The following is a 13,792-nucleotide window of genomic DNA, read 5'->3' as shown; positions in this document are numbered from 1 at the left end:
AGGGCGGGCTCAAGATGGCACCAGCATTCCCTTTTTCTCACTATCTTTCAAAACGGAAATTTTAAAATCTCGTTTTTTTTTTGCCTTTTATGGAAATTAGTGAAGGCATCGCATCAAAGGTGCGCACCTCGCTGCCCACCTTGGTGTGCTCCGAGGTGCCCACCACGGTGCGCAACGCCGGTGCGAACCCGGGAGCGCCCCGATGTGTGCTCCAAGGTGCGGCGTGCACGAAGTCGGACCCCGGTTTGCCCCGGGTGCGCACCTCGCGTGCACCTTGGTGCGCACACCTTGGCTGGGTTGCGCGGCCTGGTGGGCACCATGGTGCGCACCAAGGAGCGCTCCGAAGTGTGCTCCAAGGTGCGGCGTGCACGAAGTCGGAGCCCGGTTTGCCCCGGGTACGCACCTCGCGTGCACCTTCGCCGGGGTGGGCACCTCGGCTGGGTTGCGCGCCCTGGTGCGCACCAAGGAGCGCTCCGAAGTGTGCTCCAAGGTGCGGCGTGCACGAAGTCGGAGCCCGGTTTGCCCCGGGTGCGCACCTTCGCCGCGGTGCGCACCATGGCGTGCACGAAGTCGGAGCCCGGTTTGCCCCGGGTGCGCACCTCGCGTGCACCTTCGGCGGGGTTGCGCGCCCTGGTGGGCACCATGGTGCGCACCAAGGAGCGCTCCGAAGTGTGCTCCAAGGTGCGGCGTGCACGAAGTCGGAGCCCGGTTTGCCCCGGGTGCGCACCTCGCGTGCACCTTCGGCGGGGTTGCGCGCCCTGGTGGGCACCATGGTGCGCACCAAGGAGCGCTCCGAAGTGTGCTCCAAGGTGCGGCGTGCACGAAGTCGGAGCCCGGTTTGCCCCGGGTGCGCACCTCGCGTGCACCTTCGCCGCGGTGGGCACCATGGCGTGCACGAAGTCGGAGCCCGGTTTGCCCCGGGTGCGCACCTCGCGTGCACCTTCGCCGGGGTGGGCACCTCGGCTGGGTTGCGCGCCCTGGTGCGCACCAAGGAGCGCTCCGAAGTGTGCTCCAAGGTGCGGCGTGCACGAAGTCGGAGCCCGGTTTGCCCCGGGTGCGCACCTCGCGTGCACCTTCGCCAGGGTGGGCACCTCGGTGCGCACACCTTCTCAATGTTTTCTTGCCTTTTCTGGAAATTGGTGAAGGCAGCGCATCAAAGGTGCGCACCTCGGTGTGCTCTGAGGTGCGAACCCGAGAGCGCTCCGAGGTGCCCACGAAGTCGAAAGTCGGGTTAATTGCATTGTTTTCCCCGGGTGCGCTCCGAGGTGCGCAACATCGGCGCGCACCAAGGAGGGCTCCGAAGTGTGCTCCAAGGTGCGCACGATGGCGTGCACCTCTGGTGCGCACGATTCGGAGCTCGGTTTGACCGGGGTGCGCACACCTTGGCTGGGTTGCGCACCTTTTGTGCGCTCCAAGGTGCGCACGAAGTCGGAGCTCGGTTTGCCCCGGGTGCGCACCTTCGCCAGGGTGCGCACCTTGATGCGCACGCCTTGGCTGGGCTGCGCACCTTGGTGGGCGCCATGGTGCGCACCTTTCGTGCGCTCCAAGGTGCGCACGAAGTCGGAGCTCGGTTTGCCCCGGGTGCGCACCTTGGTGGGCGCCATGGTGCACTCCGAGGTGCCCAAGATTGGTGCGCACCAAGGAGCGCTCCGAAGTGCGCTCCAAGGTGCGCGCGAAGTCGAAAGTTGGGTTAATTGTCCGGTTTGCCTCGGGTGCGCACCTTGCGTGCACCTTCGCCAGGGTGGGCGCCTTGGTGCGCACACCTTGGCTGGGCTGCGCACACCTTGGCACCCGCGTTTCCTTCATTTTAAATTTTTTTTTTTTACAATCTCTCAAGTGGGAAATTCTATAATCTCAACTTTTTTTGCCTTTTCAGGAAACTTTTGAATGGAGCGCATCATTGGTGCGCTCCGAAGTGTGCTCCAAAGCTCTCTCCAGCTGCGTGCACCTGCCCCGGCCGCGCACCCGGCCCCGCCCAGCTTCGCTCACCTGTCCCGGGCGTCTGGTGCGGAACCTTAGAGTAAGAAACATCACCGTGCACCTTGGCCAACGTGCGCGACTCGACCGAGCGCGCACTGGCCGAGGTGCACACCGATTTCACCTGGGTGCGCGCGCAGCACCTCGGGCGCACCGGGGTGCGCGCACAACGCCCGGGTTGCACCGTGGCCTGTGTGCTCGGGGTGCCTCGGGTGCGCGCTCGGTGTCGCCCCCCGCGCGCGCGGTAGTGCGGGCAGCGCACCCCGGCCCGGCCCGGCCCCGACGAGAACGCAAACGGGCAAAAGGTTTATTCAAATAGCATTGCGACGCCCGGCGAAAAACTAAAAAAGGGTGCAACACCGGGACTTCCCGGGAGGTCACCCATCCCAGTACTACTCCGGCCCAAGCGCGCTTAACTGCGGAGTTCTGATGGGATCCGGTGCACTAATGCTGGTATGATCGCACCCGTTATGAGCTTGTCGCAGTGTGTACTTAGCAAACCGCGACCCACGTGCGAATCCACCCCGGCCACCCACCCCCGTCGAGGTGCACACCCTCCCTCGCGAAGTGCGCCCCGTTCGCCAAGTGTGAGCCCTGCCCGGGTGCGCGCACCTTGCTAGGGCGTCGGGTGTGCACCCGGCCCGGCCTACGTGCGTGCACCTGGAGGGGGCGTCGTGTGCGTGCAGTGTCCCGTCTGCAACGCGGTGCCCACACACCACCTCGGGCGCAACGACCTGCGCTCACATGTGGGCCGAGTGCACCTTGGTGCATGTTCGGGGCGCCTCGGGTGCACGCTCGATCTTGCCCCGGTGCACCAAGGCGCTCGGTTTGCCCCGGGTGCGCACTTGGTGCAAGGTGGGCACCCAAAATAGGGATCAAGCACCAAAACACAAGTTTCGGGATGCAAAATGGGACCCAAGGACCACAAATGCGTTCCAAGACCCATGATGGGTCCACGAGAACAAAAATGTGTTCCGAGACTTAATAAACAAATATTGGGTTTTAGGAGAAGAAACATGCTCTGATGCCCAAAACGAGAATCGACCCCGAAAAGGCCACAGGCCAAAAGTGGGATGCGAGACAAAAAAAAATGGGACCCGAGGACCAAAATTGGGTTCCCAGGTCGAAGACAGGGCAACCGGACAAGAAACGACCTCTAAGGCTCGAAATGAGTCCCGACGACTAAAACTTGACAAGAAGCACCCATCAGGCACCCAACTCGACACCCATGGGATGCCGACCCACCCGGGCTTCCACCTAGCACACCTTGGCACCCACCCACCCTCGCACCCAACCTCGCACCCAACTTAGCACCTTTGAACCCACATTGGCACTCACCCTGACCCTGGCACCTTGGAACCCACATTGGCACTCACCTTGACCCTGGCACCCACCTTTGCACTCACCTTGGGACCCACCCTGGCTCCCACCTCGGCACCCACCCAGACACCCACCTTGGTTCCTTGGCACCCACCTTGGATCCTTGGCACCCACCCCGACACCCACCTTGGCACGCAACTTGGCTACTTGCCACCCACCTTGGCTCCTTGACGCCCACCCCGACAACCACCCCGTGACCTACCCTGGCTAGGGTTGGTGCACACCCACCCTGGTGCCCACCTTGGCACCCACCCTATGACCCACCTTGGCACGCACCTTAGTACCCACCCCGTTACCCACCCTAGGACCCACCCCGTGACCCACCTTGGCCAGGGTGGGTGCACCCACCCTGGTGCCCACCTTGGCACCCACCCATCCTAGCACCCAGCCTGTGACCGGGCTTGGAACCCAACCTTGCACCCGCACCCGTCTTGGCCAGTGTGGGTGCGCACCCATCCTGGCACCCACGTTGTGACACACCCTTTAACCCACGCACCCTAGCACCCACGTTGGCACCCACCTTGGAACCCAACCTAGCAACTTGGCACCCACCCCGTGACCCACCTTGGCATCCACCATAGCAGTCGCCGACTTGGCACCCACCTCGGCACCCACCTTGACACTTGTGGACCCACCTTGCCACTCACCCTAGCATCGACCCATCCTAGCACCCACCCTGGCACCTTTGCACCCTAGCACTCACCCATCCTAGCACCTAACCTGTGACCCACCTTGACACTCACCCTCGCACCCACCTTGGAACCCAACCTAGCACCCACCCACCCTGACACCAACCCTAGCACCTACCCACCCTTGCACCCACCCTGTGACCCATCTTGGCACCCACCCATCCTACCACTCAACCTATCACCCACCTTCTCACCCACCTTGGCATCCACCTTAGCACCCACCCACACTGGCACCTTGGCACCCACCTCGGGCAAGGTGGGTGCACACCCACCCTGGCACCCAATTTAGAACCCACCGAGCATGTTACCCACCTTGGCACCCACATTGCAGCCCACCCTAGTACCCACCCTATGACCCACATTGGCATCCACACCCTAGCACCCAGGCACCTCGACACCCGCCTTGACACCCACCCTAGCACTGAACCTGTGACCCACCTTGGAACTCACCCTAGAACCCACCCACCCTGTGAACCACCTTGGCATCCACCTTAGCACCCACCCACCTTGGCACCCACTCTAGCACTCACCCATCCTAACACCCAACTTGTTACCCACCTTGGCACCCGCCCTCGCGTCCACCTTGAAACCCACCCTAGCACCCACCCACGCAGGAGCCCACCTTGGCACCCAACCTAACACCCACGCATCCTGGCACCCAACTTGTGACCCACCTTGGAACCCACCCTAGTACCCACCTTTGAACCCACTATATCACCAACCCACCTTGGCACCCACCCTATGACCCTCTTTGGAATCCACCCTAGCACGCACCCACCCTGGCACCCACCATGGAGCGCACCCTAGCACCCACCCACCTCGGCACGCACCTCAACACCCACCTTGGTGTGCGCACTGCGCCAACCTCTCAAAGACCCTATGTGGTGCGCTCCAAAGTGTACACCTTTGGTGCGCTCCAAGGTGCGCACCTTTGGTGCACACCGAGGTGCACACCAAAGTGTGCACCGAGGTGAGCACCAAAGTGCACTCCAGGGTGCACACCAAGGCGTGCACCTTTGGTGCGGTCAATGCAAACGAATTCGGAAGTTGGGGTCGATGTCCTAATCGCTGCTGCAGACTACACGTATGAGAATCGGACAAATAGCTTTATATAGGGGAGGTGTTGCGTTTGATGGGTCGACTCCCCTGGTTGTGTGCACTGCACCAACTTCAAAGACCCTGTCTTGTTTAAGAAGTCAAAAGTTGGGGTGGATGTCCTAATCATTGCTGCAGTCTACGCATGTATGAGAATCAGACAAATAGCTTATATAGGGGAGGTGTTGCATTCGGTGGGTTGACTCCCCTGGTTGTGCGCACTGCGCCAACCTCAAAGACCCCGCATAGCAGAAGAAGTCGGAAGTCGGATTTTGGTGAGCACCAAGGCGTGCACCTTTGGTGCGGTCAACGCAGACGAATTCAGAAGTTGGGGTGGATGTCCTAATCGTTGTTGCAGGCTACACATGTATGAGAATCAGACAAATAGCTTATATAGGGGAGGTGTTGGGTTTGATGGGTCAACTCCCTTGGTTGTGCGCATTACGCCAACCTCAAAGACCTTGTTTTCGTTAAGAAGTCAAAAGTTGGGGTCAATGTCCTAATGGCTCCTGCAGGCTACACATGTATGAGAATCGGACAAATAGCTTATATAGGGGAGGTGTTGGGTTTGATGGGTCGACTCCCCTGGTTGTGCGCATTACGTCAACCTCAAAGACCTTGTTTTCGTTAAGAAGTCAAAAGTTGGGGTCGATGTCCTAATTGCTCCTGTAGACTACACATGTATGAGAATCAGACAAATAGCTTATATAGGGGAGGTGTTGGGTTTGATGGGTTGACTCCCCTAGTTGTTCGCATTACACCAACCTCAAAGACCTTGTTTTCGTTTAGAAGCCGAAAGTTGGGGTCGATGTCCTAATTGCTCCTGCAGGCTACGCATGTATGAGAATCAGACAAATAGCTTATATAGGGGAGGTGTTGGGTTTGATGGGTCGACTCCCCTGGTTGTGCGCATTGCGCCAACCTCAAAGACCCTGCATTGCGGATGAAGTCGAAAGTCAGAGTTTGGTGTGCTACAAGGTGTGGTCGAAGGTGCTCACCTAGGTGTGCACCTTTGGAGCACAGGAAAAGTGCCCTCCAAAAGTGCGCACCTTTGGAGTGCACAAAAGTGCCCTCCAAAAGTGCGCACCTTTGGAGCGCAGAAAAGTGCCCTCCAAAAAGTGCCCTCCAAAAGTGCGCACCTTTGGAGCGCAGAAAAGTGCCCTCCAAAAAGTGCCCTCCAAAAGTGCGCACCTTTGGAGCGCAGAAAAGTGCCCTCCAAAAAGTGCCCTCCAAAAGTGCGCACCTTTGGAGCGCAGAAAAGTGCCCTCCAAAAAGTGCCCTCCAAAAGTGCGCACCTTTGGAGCGCAGAAAAGTGCCCTCCAAAAAGTGCCCTCCAAAAGTGCGCACCTTTGGAGCGCAGAAAAGTGCCCTCCAAAAAGTGCCCTCCAAAAGTGCGCACCTTTGGAGCGCAGAAAAGTGCCCTCCAAAAAGTGCCCTCCAAAAGTGCGCACCTTTGGAGCGCAGAAAAGTGCCCTCCAAAAAGTGCCCTCCAAAAGTGCGCACCTTTGGAGCGCAGAAAAGTGCCCTCCAAAAAGTGCCCTCCAAAAGTGCGCACCTTTGGAGCGCAGAAAAGTGCCCTCCAAAAAGTGCCCTCCAAAAGTGCGCACCTTTGGAGCGCAGAAAAGTGCCCTCCAAAAGTGCGCACTTTTGGTGCGCACCAAGGCGCTGGTTCGGTCGTTGCAGGCGAGTTCGGAAGTTGGGGTCGATGTCCTGAGCGGAGGTGCAAACTACACAGGTGTCGGAATCGGACAAATAGCTTATATAGGGGAGGTGTATGCTTCGATGGGTCGACTCCCCAGGTTGAGCGCACCGCGCCAACCTCAAAGACCCTACGGTATGGATGAAGTCGGAAGTTGGGTCCGATGACCGATTCGATTAGTAGGTATGCTCATGAGGTCGGAATTTGGGTCCGATGACCTGCCATGTGCAGGAAGGCGAATGTTGACACTGTGCGTTGCAAGGTGCACACCAAGGCGCTGGTGCGGTCTTTTTAGTCGAGTTCGGAAGTTGGGGTCGATGTCCTGATCGGAGGTGCAAGCTACACAGGTGTGGGAATCGGACAAATAGCTTATATAGGGGAGGTGTATGCTTCGTTGGGTCGACTCCCCGGGTTGAGCGCACCGCGCCAACCTCAAAGACCCTACGGTATGGATGAAGTCGGAAGTTGGGTCCGATGACCGATTCGATATGTAGGCATACTCGCGAGGTCGGAATTTGGGTCCGATGACCTGCCACGTGCAGGAAGGCGAATGTTGGCACTGTGCGTTGCAAGGTGCGCACCAAGGCGCTGGTTCGGTCGTTGGAGGCGAGTTCGGAAGTTGGGGTCGATGTCTTGATCGGAGGTGCAAACTACACAGGTGTGGGAATCGGACAAATAGCTTATATAGGGGAGGTGTATGCTTCGTTGGGTCGACTCCCCGGGTTGAGCGCACCGCGCCAACCTCAAAGACCCTACGGTATGGATGAAGTCGGAAGTTGGGTCCGATGACCGATTCGATATGTAGGCATACTCGCGAGGTCGGAATTTGGGTCCGATGACCTGCCATGTGCAGGAAGGCGAATGTTGGGACTGTGCGTCGCAAGGTGCGCACCAAGGCGCTGGTGCCGTCGTTGCAGTCGAGTTCGGAAGTTGGGGTCGATGTCCTGGTCAGAGGTGCAAACTACACAGGTGTGGGAATCGGACAAATAGCTTATATAGGGGAGGTGTATGCTTCGATGGGTCGACTCCCTGGGTTGAGCGCACCGCGCCAACCTCAAAGACCCTACAGTATGGATGAAGTCGGAAGTTGGGTCCGATGACCGATTCGATACGTAGGCATATTGGCGAGGTCTGAATTTGTGTCCGATGACCTGCCATGCGCAGGAAGGCGGAATTTGGGTCCGATGACCGAGTTGATGGCGTGCCATGCGCAGAAAGGCGGAATTTGGGTCCGATGACCGAGTTGATGTTGATGGCCCGCCATGCACAGGAAGGCGGAATTTGGGTCCGATGACCGATTTGAAGGCGTGCCATACGCAAAAAGGCGGAGTTTGGGTCCGATGACCGAGTTGATATTGATGGCCCGCCATGCGCAGGAAGGCGGAATTTGGGTCCGATGACCTGACATACGCATGGAGTCCGACTCGGGGGCCGATGTTCGATTCGATGACTTGCATTGTGGGTAAAGTCGGAAGTTGTGGTCTTTGACCCGATTCGATGACCAGACTTCGGCTGCTTGAGAATCGGACAAATAACTTATATAGGGGAGGTAGTGTTCTCGAGCATCCTCCCCCCGTGCCCGTTTATGTCGATTGATGCTGGTGCTCGACTGGTTGGAGCGCTCGGATGCAAAAATCTTGCACCAGGATTTATCGATTGTGATGGACACGGCAAGTCTCCTGATTGCTATGCAGGAGCTCATCGTGAATCTCTATGCGGCCTTGGTATGGACTCGACCTGCGGAATGGTTCGGCAATGGTAGTCGCTCCAACACGTCCTTGCAATGGCCACAGAGGTGATTCGACTAGAGCTCCAGTCTAGCTTTTGGGTTGCTTGGCGGACTGGTATAGCCGCGATCGAGTTCCGGCCATGAACGTTTTAGATAGCTCTTGGGCTTTCTGGGACGGAAGTCGGAAGTTTGGGCTGTTGTCCGATTTGATGACCATTCTTCGGATGTGTGAGAATCGGACAAATAACTTATATAGGGGACTGTGTTGTCTCACGCAGCCCCCTCCGTGCCCCTCTATCTCGACCGATGTTGGTGCTTGAAAGGGTTGGGATCGCTCGGATTTATAAACGTGCACCACCATTTGTCGAGTGTGAGGGACGCGGCAGGTCTCCTAAATGCTATGCGGGCGCTCTCTGAGAATCTCTATCCGGCCTCGACACAGACTAGTCTTGCTGAATGGTTTGGCACTGGTAGTCGATCCAACACGTCGTTGTTGTGGCCGCCTAGGCGATTCGATTCGAGCCCCCGTCTAGCTTTTGGGTTGCTTGGCGGATTTTGCCCTATCCGCAAGTGAGCTCGGTCCCTAAACGTTCGAGAAACCCGATTGCTATGCGCCGACTCTCTTTCTTGCGAGCCTCCATCTAGCTTTTGGGTCTCTACGGAACGGAAGTCGGAATCTGGGACCGTTGTTTGATTCGACGAGGCAGACTACGGTTGTGCGAGAATCGGACAAATAACTTATATAGGGGAGGTGTTGACTGGAGCATTCTCCCCCGTGCCCCTCTAACTCGACCAATGCTGGCGCTCGAACGGTGGTAGCGCTCGGATTTTCATTGAGCGCCAGCATTGGTCGATTTAGAGGGGCATGCGAGATTCCCGAATGCTATGCGAGGGCTCTAACGGAAATGTCTATTGGTTTCGGTATGGATGCAATTGCGAGTGGTTCGGCAAAGGTAGTCGTTCCGATGCGTCCATGTCGTGGCCAAATCGATAATTCGATTTGAGCCCTCGTATAGCATTTGGGTCTCTCGATGTGATTCCGCATTCCAGTCCCTTTGGGCACTGCTTGAGCCGCATCCCAGGGGGTTCCCTTCCCAATAATCTGTCTCGCAACCCGATTGCTATGCGGTGAGGCTCCTCGGCCGCCTCGGAACTATCTGTGTATCAGACGCATCGCGGGATAAGGGGTTGGCAACGGTAGTCGCCCCAAGCGCGTCCGATGCTTGGACCATTCCGAGGCGGCCCTGAAGCCTCTTCCGTCTAGCCGTTGGGTCCTTCTCGCCGCATCCCTCGCCTCGCACCCCGATTGCTATGCGGTGAGGCTCCTCGGCCGCCTCGGAACTATCTGTGTATCGGACGCGTCGCGGGATAAGGGGTTGTCACTGGTAGTCGCCCCAAGCGCGTCCGATGCTTGGACCATTCCGAGGCGGCCCTGAAGCCTCTTCCGTCTAGCCGTTGGGTCCTTCTCGCCGCATCCCTCGCCTCGCACCCCGATTGCTATGCGGTGAGGCTCCTCGGCCGCCTCGGAACTATCTGTGTATCGGACGCGTCGCGGGATAAGGGGTTGTCATTGGTAGTCGCCCCAAGCGCGTCCGATGCTTGGACCATTCCGAGGCGGCCCTGAAGCCTCTTCCGTCTAGCCGTTGGGTCCTTCTCGCCGCATCCCTCGCCTCGCACCCCGATTGCTATGCGGTGAGGCTCCTCGGCCGCCTCGGAACTATCTGTGTATCGGACGCGTCGCGGGATAAGGGGTTGTCACTGGTAGTCGCCCCAAGCGCGTCCGATGCTTGGACCATTCCGAGGCGGCCCTGAAGCCTCTTCCGTCTAGCCGTTGGGTCCTTCTCGCCGCATCCCTCGCCTCGCACCCCGATTGCTATGCGGTGAGGCTCCTCGGCCGCCTCGGAACTATCTGTGTATCGGACGCGTCGCGGGATAAGGGGTTGTCACTGGTAGTCGCCCCAAGCGCGTTCGATGCTTGGACCATTCCGAGGCGGCCCTGAAGCCTCTTCCGTCTAGCCGTTGGGTCCTTCTCGCCGCATCCCTCGCCTCGCACCCCGATTGCTATGCGGTGAGGCTCCTCGGCCGCCTTGGAACTATCTGTGTATCGGACGCGTCGCGGGATAAGGGGTTGTCACTGGTAGTCGCCCCAAGCGCGTCCGATGCTTGGACCATTCCGAGGCGGACCCGAAGCCTCTTCCGTCTAGCCGTTGGGTCCTTCTCGCCGCATCCTTCGCCTCGCACCCCGATTGCTATGCGGTGAGGCTCCTCGGCCGCCTCGGAACTATCTGTGTATCGGACGCGTCGCGGGATAAGGGGTTGTCACTGGTAGTCGCCCCAAGCGCGTCCGATGCTTGGACCATTCCGAGGCGGACCCGAAGCCTCTTCCGTCTAGCCGTTGGGTCCTTCTCGCCGCATCCCTCGCCTCGCACCCCGATTGCTATGCGGTGAGGCTCCTCGGCCGCCTTGGAACTATCTGTGTATCGGACGCGTCGCGGGATAAGGGGTTGTCACTGGTAGTCGCCCCAAGCGCGTCCGATGCTTGGACCATTCCGAGGCGGACCCGAAGCCTCTTCCGTCTAGCCGTTGGGTCCTTCTCGCCGCATCCCTCGCCTCGCACCCCGATTGCTATGCGGTGAGGCTCCTCGGCCGCCTTGGAACTATCTGTGTATCGGACGCGTCGCGGGATAAGGGGTTGTCACTGGTAGTCGCCCCAAGCGCGTCCGATGCTTGGACCATTCCGAGGCGGACCCGAAGCCTCTTCCGTCTAGCCGTTGGGTCCTTCTCGCCGCATCCCTCGCCTCGCACCCCGATTGCTATGCGGTGAGGCTCCTCGGCCGCCTTGGAACTATCTGTGTATCGGACGCGTCGCGGGATAAGGGGTTGTCACTGGTAGTCGCCCCAAGCGCGTCCGATGCTTGGACCATTCCGAGGCGGCCCCGAAGCCTCTTCCGTCTAGCCGTTGGGTCCTTCTCGCCGCATCCCTCGCCTCGCACCCCGATTGCTATGCGGTGAGGCTCCTCGGCCGCCTTGGAACTATCTGTGTATCGGACGCGTCGCGGGATAAGGGGTTGTCACTGGTAGTCGCCCCAAGCGCGTCCGATGCTTGGACCATTCCGAGGCGGCCCCGAAGCCTCTTCCGTGTAGCCGTTGGGTCCTTCTCGCCGCATCCCTCGCCTCGCACCCCGATTGCTATGCGGTGAGGCTCCTCGGCCGCCTTGGAACTATCTGTGTATCGGACGCGTCGCGGGATAAGGGGTTGTCACTGGTAGTCGCCCCAAGCGCGTCCGATGCTTGGACCATTCCGAGGCGGACCTGAAGCCTCTTCCCTCTAGCCGTTGGGGCTTTCTCGCCGCATCCCTCGCCTCGCACCCTGATTGCTATGCTGTGAGGCTCCTCGGCCGCCTTGGAACTATCTGTGTATCGGACGCATCGCGGGATAAGGGGTTGGCAGTGGTAGTCGCCCCAAGCGCATCCGATGCTTGGACCATTCCGAGGCGGCCCTGCAGCCTCTTCCGTCTAGCCGTTGGGGCCATCTCGCCGCATCCCCCACCTCGCACCACGATTGCTATGCGGTGAGGCTCCTTGGCCGCCTCGGAACTATCTGTGTATCGGACGCATCGCGGGATAAGGGGTTGTCACTGGTAGTCGCCCCAAGCGCGTCCGATGCTTGGACTATTCCGAGGCGGCCCTGCAGCCTCTTCCGTCTAGCCGTTGGGGCCATCTCGCTGCATCCCCCACCTCCTCGGCCGCCTCGGAACTATCTGTGTATCGGACGCATCGCGGGATAAGGGGTTGGCAGTGGTAGTCGCCCCAAGCGCGTCCGATGCTTGGACTATTCCGAGGCAGCCCTGCAGCCTCTTCCGTCTAGCCTTTGGGGCCATCTCGCCGCATCCCTCGCCTCGCACCCCGATTGCTATGCGGTGAGGCTCCTCGGCCGCCTGGGAACTATCTTCGTATCGGACGCATCGCGGGATAAGGGGTTGTCACTGGTAGTCGCCCCAAGCGCGTCCGATGCTTGGACTATTCCGAGGCGGCCCTGTGGCCTCTTCCGTCTAGCCGTTGGGGCCATCTCGCCGCATCCCCCACCTCGCACCCCGATTGCTATGCGGTGAGGCTCTTCGGCCGCCTTGGAACTATCTTCGTATCGGACGCATCGCGGGATAAGGGGTTGTCACTGGTAGTGGCCCCAAGCGCGTCCGATGCTTGGACTATTCCGAGGCGGCCCTGCAGCCTCTTCCGTCTAGCCGTTGGGGCCATCTCGCCGCATCCCCCACCTCGCACCCCGATTGCTATGCGGTGAGGCTCCTCGGCCGCCTTGGAACTATCTTCGTATCGGACGCATCGCGGGATAAGGGGTTGTCACTGGTAGTCGCCCCAAGCGCGTCCGATGCTTGGACTATTCCGACGCGGCCCTGTGGCCTCTTCCGTCTAGCCGTTGGGGCCATCTCGCCGCATCCCCCACCTCGCACCCCGATTGCTATGCGGTGAGGCTCCTCGGCCGCCTTGGAACCATCTTCGTATCGGACGCATCGCGGGATAGGGGGCTGTCACTGGTAGTCGCCCCAAGCGTGTCCGATGCTTGGACCATTCCTAGGCGGCCCTGAAGCCTCTTCCGTCTAGCCGTTGGGGCCTTCCCGCCCCATCCCTCGCCTCGCACCCCCGATTGCTATGCGGTGAGGCTCCTCGGCCGCCTTGGAACCATCTGTGTATCGGACGCATCGCGGGATAAGGGGTTGGCACTGGCAGTCGCCCCAAGCGCGTCCGATGCTTGGACCATTCCGAGGTGGCCCTGAAGCCTCTTCCGTCTAGCCGTTGGGGCCTTCCCGCCCCATCCCTCGCCTCGCACCCCGATTGATATGCGGTGAGGCTCCTCGGCCGCCTTGGAACTATCTGTGTATCGGACGCATCGCGGGATAAGGGGTTGGCACTGGTAGTCGTCCCAATCGCATCCGATGCTTGGACCATTCCGAGGCGGCCCTGCAGCCTCTTCCGTTTAGCCGTCGGGGCCTTCCCGCCGCATCCCTCGCCTCGCATCCCGATTCCTATGCGGTGAGTCTTCTCGGCCGCCGCGGAACTATACCTGTTATTGCTACTGCATCCTTCGGCTGGTAACCTCCTCTGCCGCCTTGGAACGTTCTCTTTGTCGGACGCGTCGCGGGATAAGGGGTTGGCACTGGTAGTCGCCCCAAGCGCGCCCGATGCATAGACCGCTCCGAGTCGACC

General features: G+C 59.8%; 1 non-coding gene across 1 annotated transcript; it reads right to left on the bottom strand.

Annotated features, from left to right (window-relative positions):
* Positions 1–2,325: 2,325 nt before the first annotated feature.
* Positions 2,326–2,444, bottom strand: LOC131868903 (5S ribosomal RNA). The gene has a single exon (XR_009367304.1). It is a non-coding gene; the product is annotated as a 5S ribosomal RNA (ribosomal RNA).
* Between the last annotated feature and the right edge of the window lie 11,348 nt (positions 2,445–13,792).

The sequence above is a fragment of the Cryptomeria japonica genome, unplaced genomic scaffold, assembly GCF_030272615.1.
Source record: "Cryptomeria japonica unplaced genomic scaffold, Sugi_1.0 HiC_scaffold_224, whole genome shotgun sequence".
NCBI classification, from domain to species: Eukaryota; Viridiplantae; Streptophyta; class Pinopsida; order Cupressales; family Cupressaceae; genus Cryptomeria; species Cryptomeria japonica.
The sequence above is the reverse complement of the archived record's forward strand: the minus strand, read 5'-3'. Positions and strand labels throughout refer to the sequence as shown.